This window comes from Macrotis lagotis, chromosome 1 (genome assembly GCF_037893015.1).
Source record: "Macrotis lagotis isolate mMagLag1 chromosome 1, bilby.v1.9.chrom.fasta, whole genome shotgun sequence".
Taxonomy (NCBI): domain Eukaryota; kingdom Metazoa; phylum Chordata; class Mammalia; order Peramelemorphia; family Peramelidae; genus Macrotis; species Macrotis lagotis.
In genome coordinates, this window is record NC_133658.1 from 765,688,012 (window position 1) to 765,709,632 (window position 21,621).

The following is a 21,621-nucleotide window of genomic DNA, read 5'->3' on the forward strand; positions in this document are numbered from 1 at the left end:
TTCCTGGGGGTTGGTTTTTTGGGATCTCTTTCTCTGGGGGATCAGTGGATTCTCTCCATTTCTATTTTGCCCTCTGCTTCTAGAATATCAGGGCAATTTTCCTGTAGTGATTCTTTGAAAATGATGTCAAGGCTCTTTTCCTGATCATGACTTTCAGGTATTCCAATAATTTTTAAATTATCTTTCCTAAGTCTGTTTTCCATATCAGTTGTTTTTTCAATGAGATATTTCACATTTTCTTCTAATTTTTCATTTTTTTTGTTTTAAAGTATTGATTCCTGATTTCTGGTAAATTCATCAATCTCCCTGAATTCTATTCTTTGTCTGAAGGATTTGTTCTCCTCAGAGAGTTTTCTTATCTCTTTTTCCATCTGGCCAATTTTGCTTTTTAAAGCATTCTTCTCCTCAATAACTTTTTTGAACTGTTTTATCCATTTGACCTAAGCTGGTTTTTAGCATGCTATTTTCTTCAGCATTTTTTTGGATTTCCTTGACTAAGCTGCTGACTTCATTTTCATGTTTTTCCTGCATCTCTCTCCTTTCTTTTCCCAGTTTTTCTTCCAACTCCCTCATTTGATTTTCAAAGTCTTTTTTGAGCTCTGTCATAGCCTGAGCCCAATTTCTGTTTTTCTTGGAGTCTTTAGATGCAGGAGCTTGTGCTTCCTCATCTTCAGACTGAGTATTTTGATCCTTCTTGGGCTCATTTGCAAAATATTTCTCAATAGTCTTCCTTTTGTTTCTTTGCTTGCTCATTTTCCCAGCCTGGACCTGGTTTGGGGGTGCTTCCTGAGCTTTTGGGACATTTCCACAAGGGTCTCAGTGTGTGAGGCTCTGTCCTCCCTCCTGGTCTGTGAATGACCATATGTGCCCCCCCTCTTCCATAGGGCTGAGGTGGGGGGGGCCCTGCTGTTCTACTGGGGGGGGCCTAGACTGTGATCAGGATCTGAATGTGTTCAGAGCCCCAGAGTCCTGTTCCAGAGGCAGAGGACAGAGCTCTGCAGTCTCTTTTCACTCCCCTCCCTCAGCTCAATGGGCTCATGCCCTGGGGGTTCCTGCTTACCTACTCCACCTGCTTCTGTTTCCTGGATCAGGGCTGGGGAAAGACCATGCTGCTTGCTGTGTGCCCTGAGGGCTGGGCTCCACATGTTCACTCTGGGTCCCCTGCTGTTCCCCCACTTTGTGCCCGGTGTTCCTCGGGGTGCAGCTCAGGAGACTCCCCTGCTGCTGTGAGCTGAGACTCCCAGTGCCCTGGGGCTGCCTCCAGGAGGCTGAAGTTCTTTGGCTCTGGCGGGCCAACCCTCTGGCAGGCCGCCTCTCTGATCCCGGGGAGCAGAGCCTTTCTGCTCTTTTCCAGGTTACCTTGAGTAGGAGAACTGCCTCACTGGGTCCCTTTGTGGGTTCTGTCTCTGGAAAGTTTAGTTAGAGTCCTTAGCTGATGAATTTTATCAGAGAGCTCCTAAGACTGGATCCCTTCTTGTCGCCATCTTGGCTCTGCCAATTAAAAAGCTTTTGCACAAACAAAACCACTGTAACCAAGATCAAAAGAAATGTAGTAAATTAGGAAACAATTTTCACAACTGTTATTTCAGACACAGGACTCACTTCTAAAATATATAGAGTACTGAGTCAAATTTATTTTAAAAAAAAAGCTATTCCCCAATTGACAAATGTTCAAAGATATGCAAAAGCAATTTACAGCTGAGAAAATCAAAGTTATCCATAGTCAAATGAGAAATTGCTCTAAATCATTACTGATTAGAGAAATTAAAATTAAAGCAGCTCTGAGGTACCATCTCACACCTATCAGATTGACCAATATGACCAGAAAGGACAATGTTCAGTATTGGAAGGGATCTGGGAAATCTGGGACAGTAATACATTGTTGGTGGTGCTGTGAACTCAACCAACCTTATACACAAATATTCAGAGCAGCCCAGTTTGTGGTAGCAAAGAATTGAAAATCAAGTGAATGTCCATCAATTGGGGAATGGCTGAACAGACTGTGGTATATGTATGTTATGGAGCACTATTGTTCTATTAGAAACCAAGAGGGATGGGAATTCAGAGAAAGACTTTCATGAAGTTTTTTTTTAATTTTTATTAAAGATATTATTTGAGTTTTACAATTTTCCCCCAATCTTGCTTCCCTCCCCCCACCCCCACCCCACAGATAGCACTCCATCAGTCTTTACTTTGTTTCCATGTTGTACCTTGATCCAAATTGGGTGTGATGAGAGAGAAATCATATCCTTAAAGAGAACAGAATTCTCAGAGGTAACCAGATCAAACAATAAGACATCTGGGTTCCCCCCCCACCCAATTAAAGGGAATAGTCCTTGTACTTTGTTCAAACTCCACAGCTACTTATCTGGATACAGATGGTACTCTCCTTTGCAGACAGCCTAAAATTGTTCCCAATTGTTGCGCTGATGGAATAAGCAAGTCCTTCAAGGTTGAACATCACTCCCATGTTGCTGTTAGGGTGTACAGTGTTTTTCTGGTTCTGCTCATCTCACTCAGCATCAGTTCATGCAAATCCCTCCAGGTTTCCCTGAAATCCCGTCCCTCCTGGTTTCTAATAGAACAATAATGTTCCATGACATACATATACCACAGTTTGCTAAACCATTCCCCAATTGAAGGACATTTACTGGATTTCCAATTCTTTGCCACCACAAACAGGGCTGCTATAAATATTTTTGTACAAGTAATGTTTTTACCCTTTTTCCTCATCTCTTCAGGGTATAGACCCAGTAGTGATATTGTTGGGTCAAAAGGTATGCACATTTTTGTTGCCCTTTGGGCATAGTTCCAAATAGCTCTCCAGAAGGGTTGGATGAGTTCACAGCTCCATCGACAGTGTAATAGCGTCCCAGATTTCCCACATCCCTTCCAACAATGATCATTATCCTTCCTGGTCATACTGGCCAATCTGAGAGGTATGAGGTGGTACCTCAGCGTAGCTTTAATTTGCATTTCTCTAATAATTAATGATTTAGAGCATTTTTTCATATGGCTATGGATTGCTTTGATCTCCTCATCTGTAAATTGCCTTTGCATATCCTTTGACCATTTGTCAATTGGGGAATGGCTTTTTGTTTTAAAAATATGACTCAGTTCTCTGTATATTTTAGAAATGAGTCCTTTGTCAGGATCATTAGTTATAAAGATTGTTTCCCAATTTACTACTTTTCTTTTGATCTTGATTACATTGGTTTTATCTGTGCAAAAACTTTTTAATTTAATGTAATCGAAATCATCTAATTGGTTTTTAGTGATGTTCTCCAACTCTTCCTTAGTCATAAACTGTTCCCCTTTCCATAGATCTGACAGGTAGACTAGTCCTTGATCTTCTAATTTGCTTATAGTATTGTTTTTTATGTCTATGTCCTGTAACCATTTGGATCTTATCTTGGTAAAGGGTGTGAGGTGTTGGTCTAATCTAAGTTTCTTCCATACTAACTTCCAATTATCCCAGCAGTTTTTATCAAACAAGGAGTTTTTATCCCAATGGCCTGACTCTTTGGGTTTATCAATCCATGAAATTTTGATGAGCTAGATGAGCAGTACCAGAAGAACATTGTACACCCTAATGGCAACATGGGGGGGGTTGATAATCAATTATTGGACTTGCCCATTCCATCAATGCAACAATCAGGAACAATTTTAGAGTACCTGTGATGGAGAATACCATCTGTACCCAGAGAAAGAATTGTAGAGTTCTTTCAAAGACCAAAACAAAGAGCAAAGTCTATTACTTTCAATTTTTTTATAAAAAAGTCTTATGTACTGCATAATTTTCCTATTTGTAATATTTTATTTTTTCCTCAGGGATATGATTTCTCTCCCAACACATTCAATTTTGAACAATGTATAGCATGGAAACAATGCAAAGATTACCAGACTGCTTTCTGTGGGGGGGGATGGGGGAGGGAAGGGTGGGTGGAGGAAAGATTGTAAAATTCAAAACCTTACAGAAAATGATGAGTAGAAACTAATATTATTATTATGTATAATTGGGAAACAAATAAAATATTAATTAAAAAATGAAAAAAGAACTTCAAGTTATCCTGAGAACTGCAAAGATATCCTGACATTTTTTTTTACAAGAAAGAAAAATAGGGAAAGGTTTTAAACATATTGTCTGGGGACAGCTAAGTGGTGCAGAGGATACAGCCCTAGAATCAGGAAGGATACAGTCCTAGAGTCAGAAAGATCTGAGTTCAAATCCAGAATTACGCACTAGATTGTGTGACCTCGGGCAAGTCACTTAACCCTGATTGTCTCAAAAAAAACCCCACAACAAAATATAAACATATTTGATGAACCTCTTATGGAAGATTTGCAGGAAGTCTAGAATCACAAGGGTTGGAGTGACTCCCTTCACAAATGAGAGTGTCCATTCAAGGACATAGTTATGGCTAATGATTGATTTATAAATGCTGACTGACATCTTCCTGACTTCATTTCTCATAGTATGGGTAGCGTAGATAAAACTCTGGGAATCAGGGAAAAGAAGGAAATCCCACCACTCAGGTGGTAGGGGAAAAAGGATAGAAAAAGCCATGGTCTCCTGCTTTATGCAAGGCATGTATTTTTTCTCGTTTGAAATATCTATTAACTTATGCATGAAATAGGGAGCAAAGCAATTTAATGTCAATTAAAAAAATCTGAATTTCTCCCGAATTAACATATTTTCAAACGGTTCTTTCACATTCCCCACCAGCCCTCCAAATCTTTACTCTTTGTTGTATAAAGAAAAGTCAGCTGAAAATATGAATTCTTCTGATTAAAAACCCTGCACCAGTGAAAATCCTCCTACCAAGTTAGTTCAGGAGAGACACATCCAATTAAAATGGACAACATTTTCAGAAACCCTAGGCAGGCATTTCATCTCTTCAGCACTTTCTCCAAAGTGTCAGTGTTACCTGAGGCAGTTCCTTTCTTTCTATATGAAATTTAGGTCAGTCAGTGCATAATATACAACAATAATGGAAGCTTTGCCTGTCCTCCTCTTCCAGTCCCCCTCCTGTTCTCTTCCTCCTCCCTTTTCCCTCTTCTTTCCTCCCTCCTCCCAAGACCACAGTATTGCACTGGAAACATAAAATAAGACTACCTTTTGAACCTTTGGGAATGGTCCCTGGGAATGATAGTGACTGTCAAGATCTTCTGTTGGACCTAAGGATGTGAAGACCTAATAATAAATGAAGTCATGTCATAAAAATCCTCTTCTCAACTTCCCTGTCAATGTCATTACTCCCCTCTTCATAGGTGCATAAGATTTTGAGCTAGAATGTTGCTTAGGGATCAGCTGTTCTTTTGTTTTACATATGAGGAAAATCTAGATTCTCCCATGGGCAGAAAATGACAGATCTAGCATTCAAACAGGTCCTTTGACTACAAGTCTAGAGGTCCTTCAGTCAACATATATTTATTTTTTAATTAGGATTTTATTTTTATCAGATTACAAAAGACAATTTTTAACATCCATTTAAAAACATTTTCTAAATTTTCTCCCTTCCACACCTACGCCTTCCTAAAACAGTGAGCAATTTGATATAGGTGATATGTGTGCAATCAGATAAAATACATTTCCATATTAATCATCAGCATACATTTATTAAGTGCTTATTTTATGTCAAGCCCTGGAGTGACAAAGGCAAATATCCCCGTCCTTGGATACCAAGTGGGGAGACAACATGTAAATAAATGAATAATATTAAATATATACTGTTTGTGGATGGTACCCTTAGAGGCTCTAGCTACTAGGAGGGAGAAAGACACCAGGAAAAGCCTCCTGTATTGGAAGTGAGCTGAAGGTGATATTTAGACAAGGTCTTGAAGGAAACCAGAGCTTCTATGAGGCAGAGATGAGGGAGGGAGAATATTCTGGGCATGGGGCATTGCCATTGAAAAGGCATATCAATAGGTGATGGAGTATTCAGTTGATGAGTTGCAAGTAGTCTATTATAACCGGGTGGTACAGCTGGAGAAGAATAAAGTTTAAGAAGACTGAAAAGGCAGGAATGGACCTATGAACTTGTGAAGTCCTTAAAATGCCAAACAGAAGATTTTATGTTTGATATAGGGGGTAAGAGAGAGTTCCTTTAATGCATTGAAAATGGAAGTTATGTCATAGTAAGACTTGTGGTAAAAGAAAATCACTTTGTCAACTGTGTGGAGGATGGATTGGACTGGAGAGAGCAAATAGAACTGAGAGTAAGTGCTCTGGATTCTAGTTCAGGAGAGATATGATGGGGGGCATAACTAAGGTGATGGCTGCAGTACTATAATACAATCACAGCATTCTCCATTTAGACTCTACAGATTTATGCCAGATGCTATACTAAGTCCCTCCTCCTCTTATACAAATATTTATCTCATTTGATCCTTCTACCAGCCCTGCCAAGTATCATTATTGTAATTTTCCTATAATATAGTTGAGAAAACTGAAGCATCATGGATTAAGTGACTTGCCCAAGGTCACACAGCTATTAAATGTCTGAGACCAAATTTGAACTTTCTATGGTCTTCCTGACTCCAGAAAGAGAGAGAGAGAGAGAGAGGGAGAGAGAGAGAGAGAGAGAGAGAGAGAGAGAGAGAGAGGCAGAGAGAGAGAGAAAGAGACACACACCATACAGAGATAAAGACAGTCAGAGAGAGAATTATTCCCCAATAGCACTCTACATGGGGCTTCTCCAAGTTTAAGCTATGACTTTCTATGCATGTATCTATTTAACTGAACACACACACACACACAAAATGGGAAGTTAGGAGGTATAGAAAATAAAATGCTAGATCTGGACTCAGGAAGACTTGTTTTCTTGAGTTCAAATTCATCCCCAAACACTTACTAGCTGAGTGACCCTGTGCAAGTCATTTAATCCTATTTGTCTCAGTTCTTCATCTGTAAAATGAGCTAGAGAAGGAGTATCTTTGTCAAGAAAATACCAGATGGACTCATGGAGAATTAGATATGAGTGAAAAATGCTGGGAACAAAATACACATGATAGATAGAGGATAGATTAATAGGTATACATAGATCAAACATAGATAAACCTCATAGAGAAGGCTCTTGGGGAGTTTGGGAGCTATCTCATCTGAGTCCCTTCCTTGATCTTAGTTCACTGACTCACTTATTACTAATACATGAATTCTGCAAGATCAACCATCCTTGCCAGCATATTAGGACTATGGCATATATACCCTATAGCCTCTTTTAAGTGGAACTGCAAACACTCCCAAATCTATTATAAATGGAGACTATTCATCCTTTACAAAACAAAAGAAACAAAAAAAACCAAAGTGTTGTCTTTAATGTGAGGAAAGAAAAGTGTTACAAACAAATTGGGGGGAATATGAGGAGCCTGGAGGGTCAGGGCTTACCTTAATTATCCTTTGGGGACCTCCAAATTCTAGCTCCAGCTCTACTTTTTGTTTGATGTGTGTCATTGGACATGTCACAACCTCTTTGATCCTCAGTTTATTATGAAGAGGCTGGATTAAATGAGGTTTACTTATTAATTCAACACATTTTTATTAAATTACCATGATGTCTTAATATTTATCTCTCTTGACTTCTCTGTAACATTTGACAATGTTGATTATTCTTTCCTCCTGGATACTTTCTCCTCACTGGATTTTTGTGACACTGTTCTTTCTTCTACCTGTCTGATAATTCTTCATTCTCTTTTACTGGATCTTCCTTCATGTCATGTCCTCAAACTGTGGGTATATCCAGGGATGTGCTAGCAAATGTTTAACAACATTTCTCCCCCTCTAAAAATGTATATAGGACACACTTAAGCTTAATCTTCATTATTATTAAAATTTTATACATCACTTTCTTAAGTCCTGAAATCAATAACAGCATTTATAGCATTTTCCAATTTCCCAAGTGCAAATGCTTTTACTGTAAACTTATCAAGTGACTCTTGAGAGCTGGTTTGAACTAGATAAAACCCCATACTGAGTATTATCCAGTTTGGGGTCTTTTTCTTTATTTTTTTCAACATCTTATTACTTGGTGACCTCATCAGATCCTGTAGATTTGATTATCATTTCTATGAAGATGACTTAAATCTATATATTTAGCCTAGTTTCCACACTGAGGTCTAGTCTTGTACCACTAACTGCTTATGAGGCGTTTCAACTTGAATGTCCTGAAGGTATCTCAAAAGCAACATTTTCAGGGCGGCTAGGTGGTGCAGTGGATAAAGCACCAGCCCTGGAGTTAGGAGTACCTGGGCTCAAATCCAGTCTCAGACACTTAATAATTAGCTAGTTGTGTGGCCTTGGGCAAGCCACTTAACCCCATTTGCCACGTAAAAACCTAAAAACAAGCAACATTTTCAAAACAAAACTCATTATTCCCCCACCCCAGTAAACCTACCCTTCTTCCAAACTTCTTTATTTCTATCAAGCGGACCAGTATCCTTTTAGTCACTCACATTCACACAACATATGTGTCCTTGGCTGGGCTTAACTCAGATAAGTCCAAGGTAGTTTATATTTGATAATGGAACATTCTACAGTTAAGAAAAGCAAATTTACTTAGCCATAGCAGAAGAAGAGTAGTTAGGAATAGTTTACTCAATTGAGGGAAACTTCCCTCTCTAAATTGCTAATGTGGTCTGTCAATCAAAGTGACAGAAAATGCATGATGCTCCTTGTAGCTGATCAGCCCTACTGCCACCAAGAAGTGATGTCAGCAGCCTAAACCTTTAGTTACCCGAGTCAATCAAGTCTTGGGAATAATGTCCGTATAGTTTAACTTCCATGGGGGGAGATAATTAGGATCTTGCTCCCCCACACTATTACTCCTCCACCTAAAAGTGTAGCTATAAAATCCTTTGTTTAGCATTTAAAATTCTTTACCACCTAACCACAACCTATTTTTCCAGCTTTATCCATCATTTTTTTTTTCTGTGTACTGTATGGTCCAGTAAAACTGAGCTTCTTGCTGTGGGGTCAGTGTACCTAGGTTAAATCTTGCCTTTGGTGTTTACTATTTAAATAACACTGAATAAGTCATTTAATTTCACTGGAACTCAGGTTTTTCAACTATAAATTGAAGGAATTGGATTGGATAACTTCTGAAGTTTCTTCTAGCTGTAGTTCTATAATCTTATGATTTTATAATTTCCCAACTTCCATGCCTTAACTCCATGCTGTCACCTCCTCCTCTTCATTTCTTGACTGCATCCCAATCTCACTTCTGCCTTTTAGAATCCCAAATTTCTATCAACATTCAGTTCTAGCACCATTTTCTGCATATACCTTTCCTAATCTGTATAGCCACTACTTCACCCCCCCAAATCACCTTGTATTTATTTTGTATATAATAAATGTATAATAATACATATATTTGAGTGACCCTGGGCAAGTCACTTAACCCTTTTTGCTTCACTTTATCATCTATAAAATGAGTTGGAGAAGGAAATGGCAAACCACTCCAGTATCCTTGCCAAGACAGACACAAATGGCGCCACAAAGAGTTGGACATGACTGAAATAACTGAACAAAAATCTGAGTACATATTATCTCCTTTAATAAGAGTCATCTCCTTTACTTAAAGACTTCTACTTTCATCTCTGGATCATCAATATTCTAGTACAGAGTCAGCACATAATAGGAACTTAAATACTTGTTGATTACTAGATTGTCTATGTTTATGTTAGACTGTGGAATACAAAGACAAAAATAAAACAGACTCTGACCTGAAAGAATTTATATTCTAAGGTCTCTTCCAGCATTAAAGTTTTATGAATCTGTGTAGAGAATCAATAATTTTTTTGAGAATGATCCTAAGATCTAAACTCTTTGTGGTTGTTCCAAGTGGTCAGAAACAAGATTTGTGTGCCATCCATTCATGTTGTCTTTTGGGGTACCTCTAGAACATGTAACGATTGGTAGCTCACAGCATTTTGGAAAAATGAATGCTCTCTAGGTACAATCACACTGACATCCTTCTGTCTTTTTAAGCTGGGATAGTTATTGCAAAACAGATGTATTTTGCTCTGAAGACAATATTATTTTCTCAAACATGAAGATGAATTCTGTCCTAGGGAAGGTGAGAAACTGATAGTATTGTTGTGAGGTTGGTCCAGGGGAAGGAATGCTGAAAATGATTCTCCAAAACAACTCCCTCTAAAAGGGAGAAATATCTAAATATTCATGGTTTAATCATGGAATTGGCAGGAAAGACCTAGATTTAGTGCACTCCTTGTTTAGAGGTGGCTAGGCTTCATGGTAGAAAGAGTCCTAGACCTAAAATTAGGAAGACCTGAGTTCAAATCCAAACACTTACTACCTGTGTGATCTTGAGCAAATTTATTGACCTCAGTTTCCTTGACTGTAAAATAATGATCTTAATAGCACCTATCTTCCAGGTTGTTGTGAGGATATAAAGAGATAATATTTGTCCCTGACACATAGGAGGAGCTATGCAAATTCCAACTATTAATATTCATTCCATAAATTAAGAAATTTGGGTTTAGTAGTATCATCTCTGCTACTTACTATATGACTTAGAGGAAATAAATCACTTAAATTCTCTGGGCTTTAGTTAAACAAGTTTTAAAATGGGGCCAAAAATACCTGTTCTAGTTACCTAATAAGGTTGTTGTAAGGATAAAAAAGGACATAAATGATAAAACAATTATATACTAGATATATATTCATAAGAGAACTCAATGAATAAGAAAAGGTGAGAGCAGCAGCAGTATTGGGGTGGCGGAGAGCACAAGGAAACTCTCTTATGATCTCAGATTTTGAAAGGACACATAAAAAGTGTTGAAGGAGAGACCCAGATATATGGATAAATAGAATTCAACCATGAATGTGTAGGGCAGTTAGGTGGCGCAGTTGATAAAATGCCAGCCTGGGAGTCAGGAAGGCTGATCTTCCTGAGTCCAAAATCAGGTTTAGATATATCCTAGCTGTATGACCCTAGACAAGTCATTTTAGTCTGTTTGCCTTAGTTTCCTCATATGTGAAATGAGCTGGAGGAGGAAATGACAAATTATTCTAGTATTTTTACCAAGAAAGCCACAAAGAGTTGGCTATGACTGAAATGAACAACAATGGCATGAACTTGTAAGAATAGCATCGTAAGAGTTAAATCCTAAAATGAATGACTACATGAATTCTTTACACATGTGTTTCAATACTTTCATTGGTTTAAACCCATCATTCCAGTGCAATACTCTTTGACACATGAATATTACCACTAGGTCTGTTTCCAAAGGTGAATATGGAAAAAGGAAAATAACCTATACATTCTAAAATATTTATAGTAACTATTTCTGTTATGACAAAGAACTGGAAATTATAGGAATACTCACCAATTGGGGAATGGCTGAACAAGTTGTGGTATATGATTGTGATGGAATATTACTGTGATAAAAGAAATGATGAGCTTAATGATTTTATAAGAACATGAAAGATTTGCATGAAATAATGAAGAATGAAATGAACAAAACCAAGAGAACATTTTATACAATAATAACAATATTGTTTTAAGAATGACTTTGATAGAATAAATTATTTTGACTATTATAAATATCCCAATTAACTATAAAAGATATGAAGAAAGATGCTAACTTCATCCAGGTTTGATAAATAAAAGTGTGTATATATATATATATATATATATATATATACATATATATATGTATAAAATGGTTTTAGATATGCATACCTATTTGTGTCTTTTGGTAGCCATCTCTAGGGTAAGAGTGGAGAGGGAAAAAAGGAAAAGTACATGATAATTTTATTATACATTTTAAAAGAATAACAAGTTGTATATAATAGATTTGCAATTTCATGTACAATCATCTTTTTTATAATACTATGTTATGGGAATGCTTGTTTTATTCTATAAATTAAAAAATAAAATAAATAAATGTGGGGAAAAATGTAAGCCCACTCTGTCCATCAAGTAAGTGGTTGTGTGGTGGAGTGTGTGACTCCAGCTTAGAGAAATGTTAAGTAGTTTCAGTCCTTGATATACCCTTCTCAGTAAATATAATCTTGGAAAATCTAATTGATCGTTAATTGATATTGGGGAACACATCAGGTGGAGGATCATGAATGACAATATAAAATTATCCCCAAGGGGCAGCTAGGTGGTGCAGGGGCAGCAGGAGGCTTAGGGGACAGCTAGGTGGCATAGTGGATAGAGCATCAACCCTGGAGTCAGGAGGACCTGAATTCAAATCTGACCTCAGACACTTACTAATTACCTACCTGTGTGACCTTGGGCAAGTCACTTAATCCTATTGCCTTGCAAAAAAAAAAAACAACTATAAAAACTAAAAATCATCCCTATTCTCCATTCCAGCCCTTTACTATTATCCCTAAAATGCTGAGAAGAGAAGTAGCATGACTGGGAAAGTGAATGGGAATTGGAAAGTAGTTCAAAAGGAATATTCCATATGTAGATATAAAATACATCAAATAGAAGTAATCTTGGAGGAAGGAATGGCACTAGCATCTTGGGAGGGTCAGGAAAGTCCATGCAGAATTTGATACGTTGATTCTTGAAATCAAATCAGGAATTCTAAGAGGTAGAGATAGATAACAAGATGTGTTTCAAGCTTCAAAGAACTGGAAATTGCAGGGATACACATCAATTGGAGAAGCTTTGAAACCACAGAAATAGAAAATAGTGTATGGAATGAAAGGCACAGCAACTAGATCAGGTTATTTTTCATTGAGTATATAAACAGAGGAATTTACATTTTATCCTAGAGGTAAGGGGAAACCCCCAAAATTTATTGAGTGGGGATAGCATTGATTAGATTCACACTTTAGAAATAATCACTTTTGCATCTGTGTAGAGAGTGAGGCAAAGAAAACAATTAAGCAACCATTGAAAATTCCTGATGATGAGGATCTGAACTGGGGTGAAACTATATCTGGAGAGAAGGGGATAGATGTAGGAGATGCTCAGGATAGATGTAGGAGATGCTAGGGAGAGAGAAATGATGGCAACTGATGTGAATAGGTAAGAATGAAAAGTCAAGGATGAGACTTCAAGCCTACATGACTGGAAAGAATAGGGGATACTTTTTTTTTAGATTTTTTTTTCAAGGCAATGGGGTTAAGTGGCTTGCCCAAGGCCACGCAGCTAGGTAATTTCTTAAGTGTCTGAGGACGGATTTGAACTCAGGTACTCCTGACTCCAAGGCCAGTGCTTTATCCACTGTGCCACCTAGCTGCCCCCAATAGGGGATACTTTTGACAAAAATAAGGATGACTGAGAAGGGTGAGAGATTTTTGGTGGGAGAGGAGATAAATGAGTTCTATTTTGGATACATTAATTTGAACAACATCAAGTTTGTAATACCAACAGGCTTTTGATTTGGAATTGAAGCTCAGGATAGAAACTAGGATCTGATAAAAATCTGTGAGTCATCTGTATAGAGATAATAATTCAACCCATGGAACTGATGAGCTCATCAAATGTGATAAGATAGAGGGAGAAGAGGGACAAAAATACAGACTTGAGCTACATCTACAGTTGGGAGACATGAAATGTATGGTGATCCAGTAAAGGAAACATAGAATGAATGGTTTATTAGATAGGGAGAGATCCAAAGAGAGAGGGTAGTATCATGAAAACTGAGAGTATCCAGGAAAGAGAATAATCATAAGGATAAAGTGCTGCAGAAATGTCAAAGAGGATAAAGACCAAGGAAAGGGTCTTAGATTTGGCAAGGAGGAGTTCATTGGTAACTCTGGAGAGAGCAATTTCAGTTGCAGGATGAGATCAGAATACAGACCACGAATGATTTAGAAAAGCATGAGAAGTGCTTCTTGAGGTCCTTTCCAGTTCTTTAGTCACAGTGACTGAAGGATGAAATGAGGAGGGCTGGGACTGAGGTAGGCCTGCAAAAACTCTTGCACAAGTCCAATTACCCCCCTTTCTTGGAAGTCTCAGCATCATCTTTCAGGAGGATCGACTAAGGAAGTGTTCCATGGTGAGCCAGGGCTTTGGACTTGTGATGCATCACTTGAGACAGTGCAGCATCCAGAAGTCTCTTTCCAGGCCTTCCAGATGCTGAATAAGCTTCCCAAGAAAGCCAGGTGTTATTGTCATTAAGGGCCCTCTCATCCCAGTTTCAGAGCAGATTCCACTTTCAGACATCAGACCAGAGCTACAGAAGTCAAGACAGGTTTTCCAGGTCACGTGAGGCCAAAGTTGATGGGTTCCAGCTGTGGGTTTTTAACATTGCCTAATTCATTGGCTTTCTCTCCCTTTCCTGGGTTTGTCCTATAACCTCTTGAACATGCTCTCATCCTTCAGAGAGACTACAGCCAAGCTGGAAACTCAAAGAAAGGAGAGTGAAGTTCCAAATTATGAATCTACAAAATCTAGAGACTGGAGGAAACTCCAAGGTCATGGGTCAGCTTGAACCCGTTTATGAGTGCTCAGAATAGTTAGGACTCTGGAATAATTATTTTCATAATTGCTTTTGGAAGTGCTTTCTATATGTTAGCAACTGTGACTAAAAACAACCACCAAAAACAAACAAGAAAAAAATTCCCAAACCCAACCCTTAAACCCACCCTTTAGGCAATTTAAATACTAATAAAGTAAGAAAACCCATTGCTGGCTAGAGTTTGTGATTTTAATCTAAAGAGCCACAACAATGGCAGGTGGTACATGGTTGATGCCCTTTTCAGGATCATGTCAATTTGATTATTGTTTTCAGAAGAGGAGGTGAGAAGGAGGTAGAAGACTGAAGTACGGTGGTGGATCTGTGACCCATTAGATAGCGTAATCTCTCATCAATCAAAATCAAAGCACTCAAGAGCAGAAGGTAAAAGTCTCAGACCAGCAGAGGCAGCCTTTCTGGTTCACCAGGCTGCATCTGATTGTGCAAGGTTGTTGTCATTGTCCAATTGTTTCATTTGTGTCTGACTTTTTTGGGTTTTCTTGGTAAAGATACAGAAGTGATTTGTCATTTCTTCTGCTCCAGTTCCTTTAACAGATGAGGAAATAAGGCAAATAGGGTTAAGTGACTTGCCCAGGGTCACACAGAAAGTAATTGTCTGAAGCTAGATTTGAACTCAGGAAGATGAGTCTTCCTGACTCCAGGCCCAACACTCTATCCACTCTATCACCTATGGGACACTTAATAATCACCATTTTTAATAATAAGATACTACAGTCCTAATAACTGACATGTAGTGCTTTACAGTTTGCAAAGCATTTTCTATACATCATTTCATGAAGAGTTTCACAACAATCCAAGAGGTAGATTACAAATATTATCCCCACGTACAGATAAGGAAATTGAGACTCAATGATAATATAGTGACTTCCCCAGGGAGACACAGTTAGCAAATGCTAGGGATTTTAATCTAAGTCTTCCTAAAACTAACAAGAAGGAAACAAATAGTGTCACACCCATGTGAGGTGAAATTAAGCTTGTATTAGTAGTAAAATATCAAGTAGGTAGGTATGAGGCTGTGTGAGGTGTGTAGACCAAGTTGAGAACTTGTGGGGTGGGTGAGGGCAGAATTGCCAAATTTTATTGATGAGATAAAGACATGAGATGAAACTGAAACATGCCTTCAAATATGTGAATTACCATAATGTAGAAGAGGGGTTACAGCCCAACCTTAAGTTCTTTCTATGATAATCACTCTAAAATATGCATGGGTATTACTTTATGACATGGTTATTCTCCATAATATACATAATATCACTCTCTATTATTGTATATCCCAACAATCAACTTAACTTCATTTAACTATTCTTTTAAGAACAGATATTTTTATTTTATTCAATAATGTTTCAAGTGGACAAATACAGGTATTTCATTTTACACTATTCCTTGCCAGGTTTTACAAGTTAATGTTGATAAATACACAAATAAAAATATATGACAGATTATATATATATAATATATATGTATATATATTTGTGTGTGTGTGTGTATACCTGAGATAATAAGTCAAAAGACATGTAATAAAATATTATCTAAATTAACAAAGAACCCAATTGCTTCTTTATATATACTTCTCTAAAAGTGCATTCTTTTTACTGCCTTACTCTGGTGATATACTCTCTCCATATGACCTATCTAATGGAATCCAGTACTATCTTTATTGTCTTTGTTATATAATCCTCATGCTTTTGCTAAGTTGCTTAATTACCCTTATTAGATTTATATTCTATGTCTTTTAGTTAATCATTTTTTTCCTGCCCATTACACTAGGTTTTCTGCATGGCATGATAAACTTCTAACAAAGTCACCTTGGTATAGACAGAATAACATTAAACTAATATTGAAGAAACCCAAGTTTAAGATCTAGCTCTACTATTAATTTTTCTATGTGACTGTATGATTATGGTATATATATATATATATAATATATATATATATATATATATATGTATATATAAAGTTGATTATTTTAATTCAACTGGAGAATTTAAAATTTATGCCCATTAAATTTCATTTTATTAGATTTAGTCAATTCTCCTAGTCTGTCAGGATCTTTTTTGGATCTTCATTCTCCAGTATTCTTCAAAAGTCATTTAGACTAACCCGCATCTGTTCAAGAATCCTATCCTGGGATTCTTAACCTGTCTACAAGGACAGGAAACAGTATTCATCAGTACTGGTCCCCGGTAAAGATTATGAATTATGCAAAATTCATCTTCAGAGTGACTTACTTTTCCTTCTTGCACCCTTTATCCCACTTATCAAGATTTTTCTTTCCCCACTAGTATCAGAGGTTCTCCCAGGGACATTTGCATTGTAAAAGGGCAGGGCAAAAGTCATAGTTGAATAGAAGGGAATGAATGACTTCTGCAAGAATTCAGTTATCTAATAATCTTATGTTGCTGTAGGGATGAGGACAGGACAGAATTACAGTCATGCAATCACCAGTCGACACATACTTTTGGTCATCTCATTCTGCCCTTGTATCAGTACCCATTTCTATTCACTCATCATAAATGCTTTGAAATCTTATGGAAATGATTTTTCCAAGATTAAATAAAATCATAGAGAAAAGAAAAATATTGAAAGTCTATCAAATGATTGTTCTTTCACTGAAACAAACCTGCACTTAGGTTGTTGTGACACATCATTCTAGGGTCTTAATGGGGGTAGTTATAAGCCTATCTTTAAAGATAAGCAGGATCTGACAATTTTTCATAAATAGGGAATAAGTTCCTAACTGGACCTTAGGGGCAAGGGTATGCTGGAAGCAGCTTTAATCTCTCTAATTTGATTGTTAAATGTTTCAATGTGAGAATTTATACCTAAGAAATCAGCAATTGCTAGAAATCAAAGCTTGAATTATTATTTTGTTGACTGTCTAGACTTAATGGAGTGTTAATAATACAGAACAGAGCATGTGTACATGGGGTTTTTTTGAAAGGAGAGAACCTGATTGTTAAACATAGGCTCTGCATTGCTCTATAAACATACTTGAGGGGTAGAGTGGAAGGCTTAGGGTATCAGCAATAATAATAGCTGGCATTTAGCTAACACTTTAAGGCTTGCAAAATGCCCTGCATCCATTACTCAAGCCTTACAAAACCCCTGCTTAAAGGTCATCTAGCCTCACCTCAAAAGTCAATAGACATGAAGATGAGAAAAGCCTCAGAGTCAACTAGACCAACCTCATTATTTTACCAGATAGGAAACAGATCCAGCGGGATGAAACATATTTCCACAAGAAGTTATATAGGATGATTACTTGTAGAGTTGAGATTAGAATCAGGTCTCCTAACTTGCAGCTCAATGATGCATCAACTACACCAAGATGGTCTGATTTGAACATGTCACAGGACACCTTAGTGCCATAGACAGAAAAAATGATTCTTTAAAAGACATAGAGGACAAGTCTATTAAGGATTACAAGTGAAGATGGGTAGTTTAATGGGATAAACTTTGAAGGTGACATTATGGTTAAATTATACATTTAGAGTTGGGAGGGACCTTAAAGAATTTCTGGTCTAGCCTCTCACTTTATAAACAGGGAAAGTGATTTGCTCAAGATATCATAGGTAGCAAGAAACAGAAGATTTGAATTTACTTAGCCCAGAACTATCATTCTGATAATTTCTATCAATGTCAAGTCAACTGCATTTATTAAGTGCTTGTTATAATCCAGGCACTATTTTAAGCATTAGGGATACAATATAAATAAAATGAAAGTTCCTGCTTTCAAGGAACTTACACTCTGATAAGGGAGACAGCATAAAAAAGGAAGCTGAAAACGCAGGGGGAGAGAGAATGGTGGAGAAAGAAATCCCAAGAGTCAGGAGTAGAATCTGGAATGGAATTATAGAATAAACATGGCTGGCTTAGACTTTTTTCTTATAATGGAGGATCTAGGAAGAACTGACAACCAAAGAAAGGAACCTTAGGGGCAGTGAGATCTTTCTGTGAAAAAGATCTGAGAATTCTAGTAGTCTATTTCAAATTTCTCCCTTCTTTAATTCATCCTCCTCTCAACTGTCTAAACTAAGCATCAACTCTGATATGGCATTCTCTTAGCTAATCAACTTCATGGTTCCTTATTACTTTCAGGATAAATATAAAATCCTGTCTTTTAAAATCATTCCTAATATGACTCCCTCTCACCTTTCTATTCTTCTAACACTTTATACTCCCTCCACATGCTCCTTGAGCCAGTGACATTGACTTCCTTGATATTATTCAAACCAGACACTATCTCTCAGCTGTAGCTATTTTCTCTGATGGGGTATATGATGTGAGGATTTGTAGAGCCCTTTTCAGGGTTGCTCATTCATCTTTGGAGTCTTCACCCAACTCAACTCTCACCTGTGACTCAAAGAAGCTGTAGTATATATACAGCAACCAAACCTCAGTAAAATCAACTTGATAGATGGTCTAAACCAAATTAAAGGATAAGTTATAGGTTTCAAACATATCTGTGAATTAGGTGATGTCTATCCCAAGCATGTGAAGAGGTTTTCCCATAGAATGGGTGGATTAGAACAATTTGTTCCAACTACTATAGAGGCAGCTGTAGTAGGAACTATGGAGTGCTTAGATCTCGGTCAGCCATGAAAGACATCAAGGTCACCCACTGCATCTCTGACTAGCATCAGTCATCCTGTCTTGCCACTAGACTTCAATGATTCTGGAAGAGAAAGGCAGGCTGTTGAGTTTGTGCAACTCTATCTTTGTATACAATTCACTTAAGCAAGTCAAGATGTTACTTTGTGATATCAATGATCTTCTTTGAAAATGAAGGATCATCATCATCCTCATCATCAACCATAACCGCTACCACCACTGCTATAACAATAACAACATTTTCTCTGGCTGTCTCCTATGCCTGGAATGCTCTCCCTCCTTTTCTCCAACTCTCAACTTCCTTGACTTCTTTCAAGTTTCAGTTAAAATCTTTTGCAAAAAGTCTTTCCATGTCCCTTCTAATGTTAGGGTCTTCTCTTGGTGATTATCTCCAATTTTCAGGGCAGCTAGGTTGTGCAATAGATAGAGTACTGGCCTTAGAGTCAGAAGGATGGGAGTTTGAATCTGGGCTCAGACACTTGATACTTACTAGTTGTAAACCCTTGGCCAAGTCACTTAACCCTATTTGCCTCATGTCCCAGAGCTGTCTCCAATCAACTTGATCCATATCTGGCCATTGGACCCAGATGGCTTTGGAGGAGAAAATGAGGCAGGTGACTTGACATAGCAACCCTTCACTCAAATCCAATTCACATGCTTGTCATGGCATCACCTCCCTGATGTCATGGTCTTCTTCAAGAATGAAGGACAAACATCATCTTCAATTTATCCTAAATGTCTCATTTTCCTAGGATTTATTTTCATCTTGTGATTGTAAGGGTGTTTTCCTTTGTATTTCCAGTCTTTAGCTGGCACATTGTAATCTATTAATAAATACTTATTGATTTGACTATAAACCCAATAGAGCCAACAGTATGAAAGGACAACTAGAAAAGCTACTGCTGTCCTAGGCTACAGTAAGATCATAATATTTAGAACCAAGACTTGCTCTTCTTAGACCACATGTGGAGTAGTCTACTCATTTCTGGACATGATGTTTTAAAGATGACATAAATGTTCAGATAACAGAGGATAACAGGGTAGTATGATGAGTGCTTAAGAGACAGTGGGGGATTGTAGACTACTGTGATTGAACTAGTTGAAGACACTGAGGTTATTTAGCCTGGAGAAGAGGAGTCTTAGAGAGGCTGCCTTCAAGTAATGAATGAGCTATCATAGCAGGAAAGGATTCAACACATTCTTCGCATTCCCAGAGAGGCTAGTAGTAAAAAGTCAAAGATGCAAAGATAGATTCTGGCTTGATGTAAGAAAAAACACCTAACAATTAGAGCTATGAAAAAAGAAGGCCAGGTTGGCCCAGAAGGTAATGACCCCCTTATTACAGTGCAGGATGGAACTTGTTGAGGGTGTGGTTTGGCTAGAATATGGTTTCTCTGAGTTCCTTTCCAATGCTGCTGAGATTCTGTGAATCTCTCCACTAGAACTTGTACAATCATTCATAGCACTTCCAGGGAACTAACTGGCTTTCAGCCCATCACTGAGATGCTTCCATTGCTGCTTGGTCCTTGCAAAATGCCCAATACTGAAGCCAGTAGGGGCAGTTTAATTTTACCCTCCCTGGATTCTTCTGAACCTTCTTTACTTAAGGAACCTTTCCCTCTCAGCCAGCTGCCTTCCTGTCATGGAAGCTTGCCCAGCAGGGCCTGAGGAAACAGGTACCTCAAGCCTATCTCACAGACAGTTTCTTCTCAAAGTATTTTTCTTTCTTTTTTTTCCCCACCCCCACCTTCCTTTCACCTTCCTTCTGGATGCCTATTTTTCTTTCTGAGTGTTGGAATTTGGGCAGAGGTCAAATTATCTCCTAAATGATTTAAGAAACAGTAGGTGCTCAGAAAATATTTGTTGGTTGATTGAAAACCTTTCAAGATTGCCACCTGTCCCTGATAACAATTGGATGTTGCAAAGTGCTCCTGGAAATGAAATATCTTCAGTCTTTGGGCACCTCACCCAATCTACCCACTAGAGACTGAGTGTCTCTGGGACATTAGGGAGATTCCAGCCTACCAGGCCATTCTCATGGAATTGTTTGCCACAAAATGGCACCACCTGCTTCCTTGTAAGCTTTAAGTCTGAGGTTAGAAGACGATGGAAATCTCCAGAGGGACAATGGTTCAGGGACATTTTATAGTTAAAAATTTAATTACCTCACCTTGTTTACTAGAATTTTTAATAAAGTACAATGCTTTTAAAAAAATTTTAAAGAGAAAGTTGTAAATGATAAGAAGATACATTGACATCTCTTATTTGTAAAAAAAAAAAGTTTATGAAGTTCTGGGATTATGTGGATTTATGTGTGGGTAGAATAAAAGGTTACCTAAATATGATTCCCAAAGGATCTATGGGAAGTACAATCCATTTCCCAACACTTGCCTGGTCATCTTTAAAAATTTTTAAAGAGATAAATTATGACTATTATTTTAGATGAGAAGACCTGATAGGGATGTTCTAGAAGATTCCTATTAAGGCTTAGGTTGAACTAGTTGGGGTAGCCTAGTGTATGGAAAAGAGAACTGGATTTAGAGC